Raw genomic sequence first — 2,848 nt, 5'->3', positions numbered from 1 at the left:
TATTGAATATGATGAAAACCACTTTCTTTTCTTCTCTAAATTTTCACAACACAGTTTTAGGATATTTACAAAAGTTGTGATCAATATAGGAAAGCTGGTGTTACCATTGTGGAGAACATAGCACTTTTTGTACTGTACAAGATAAAATTTTTTTTTAGTGGAGATTCCTTTTTTCAAGCACAAAAGTAGGGAAAAGTAAAAAGTGGGAAAAATAAATTTTAAAAATTATTTTTAAAAAGAAAAGACTGCTTATGCTCAGGCATTTCTCAAATATAATAATTTTGTAACTTAAACTGACTTGAAATGTACCTGTTTTATGCCAAATGTGTTTGCTAACTCACAGTGAAATATTTGATGATACATCAGAGACAGTCAAAAAATGGTCAAAATTATTATTCATTACATAACATTCAGGCCAAATGTGTTTACTCAAGGAGCAATTATGGATTTAATATGTAAGATTGGTTAACCTCTCATATTACTTGCCAGAATATTTAAAATCTGGCAGTTTCTTCTGTCTTGTCAGGAAGAAAGTCGTATTTATACATGGAAATGATTCAAACATAAATATTTGGTAATGAAATATACAGTAGAGTAGACAAACTGAAATTATTCCTCCCTCCCCTCAATCTATAGTACTTATTAGTCTTAAACAAATAAAATCATGTTTTATGTGATTATGTAGCTTACATAATAACATATAGGCAATATGTCCCAAACTAATCTCTTCCAACAGGTATAAAAAATAGAATATGTTTAGAAGTGACATTCTCTGGTAGCAAAAAAAAAAAAAAAGAATCCTACATGATTTAAAATTTTCATAAAAGAATAGAATTGAGGCAGTCCTTCCAGTCATAATATTCCAATGATTTACTTAAATCAGAATGTTCAAAATCTTTGGTCTATCCATTTCAATTGGATATTAAAATAGGAACTTGAATTGCATAATGCTAATAACTGTACATAATTCTAGCAATTGATCTTAGAAAAGACAATGAGATGTTTTGCTATCCTTGTAACAAATCAAACAGTTTTGTGTAGATTTGGCCTATCCAGAGTTTCAGATTCCACAGTGCTTTGGAAAAAAGGCATCTCCCCCTAATATTAATATTGGTACTATTTTCAGCCTCACACAGCCTCCAGACTATGCAGTAAAACGCAAGCTATAAGCAAGTAAAAATATGCATAAAATTTGTAAATGTGCCACTCAAAATTTTATTTCTTTTCATGTCTAACCCTCACTTACATCACCACTGGTACTCCAAATAGAAGGAAGACTATAAAATTATTACATTGATAATAACTCTGATAGATTAAAGAGGTTTAATTTAATAGAGGTTTATAGCTGATTAACACAACACAGCAAACTTCATGAGTTTGCTTCCTTGAATAATACAGTACATCTTTGGCCATGCTATTCACATACCAATTTGTACTAACAACAGTCCATTTGATAAATAGTAATCTCGTAGCCTAAAAAGAGTTAATATTTCAGTCTACAAAATTGTAAACTGGAAAACCAGGCACAACTGATCACATATTTGCATTTTTCAGAGGCAAAAAACAGTTAGCTAAGGACATCCTACTTATTGATATTATAGTGAGAAAGCCAGTGATAATATTTTAAATGTTTATAAAGCTTCTATAGTGAGATTCCATTAGAGGAAATATGAAACTTTGACTCTGGTCTTTATGAGTTGCTTTTTCATTGTCAATATTTTAACTAGTTAGTCTTCTGATGTAGCAAAGAAAAACATTTTAAGATGTTAAGTTATATATCTGATGTAAGTGGTGAGATGCTCTACTAGGCAGACAATTTTTAAAGGGCACAGTTTCTATTTAGTATTTTTGCTATTGTATAAACTAAGAAGCAAAATTCTATAAGGAGCAAAGGAATATACAGTTAACAGGCCACATAGTAGTTTATCCCCAGGGACAAAATAAAAGTGTCCTACATTTTAAAAAGAGTTTAAGTACCATGGTTAATATTTTTAAGGTTCAGTTATCTGAAATTTGGAACACAAGTTTAAAAATTGTCCCTACTATTTAGTGTTGGTTCTGACTAGAACGTTTACACATAAATGATTTAATAGGTAAAGTTTTAGAGATAACTTACACACACAAATACACACCCCTACACTCCCCACCATGAACCATAATTTAGTGTTTCCTAAATATGCTTGATGGAAACAGTTATCACAGGAACATTTTATAACAATTGATAGCATTTCCAAGGAGATTCTGATTATCTAGCTATAGAGGTATTTAGCAAATATATCCAGATCATTTTTTGTTTTATGTATACAGTTGGCAAATCACTAACTCTTTCTACTATGTAATAGTTTTGTTGAAAAACTTTAAAACACAAGAAGCCATGGCTCTAATTTCCTGTGAAGCCCTCCTTCAGGTAACAAACCTGACAGTGTTGTCCTAAATAGCTTTTTTGGGATAAACTAGAGCCATAGTTTATGAAATCATAGTTACCTGTGCATTTTTTCCTAGACTTTTAGGATTATTAGGGCAATCAAATGCTGAAATGAATTATTAAAGAATATTTCTTTGAAATATCTATAAAAGAACTATCAGGGCACCTGAGTGGCTCAGTGGTTGAGCACCTACCTGCCTTTGATCCGTGCCATGATCCCGGAGTCCTGAGTTTGAGTCCTGCATTGGGCTCCCCGCAGGGAATCTGGTTCTCCCTCTCCCTAAGTCTCTACCTCTCTCTGTGTGTCTCTCATGAATAAATAAATAAAATTTAAAAAAAATAAAATAAGAAACTTCTAGTTTAGATATTTACTTGCCCAAATAGATGATTAATATAAGACAAATTCAGCACTGTATACAGCTC

The sequence above is a fragment of the Vulpes vulpes genome, chromosome 7 (genome assembly GCF_048418805.1).
Source record: "Vulpes vulpes isolate BD-2025 chromosome 7, VulVul3, whole genome shotgun sequence".
NCBI classification, from domain to species: domain Eukaryota; kingdom Metazoa; phylum Chordata; class Mammalia; order Carnivora; family Canidae; genus Vulpes; species Vulpes vulpes.
Note: the sequence above shows the minus strand (reverse complement) of the source record.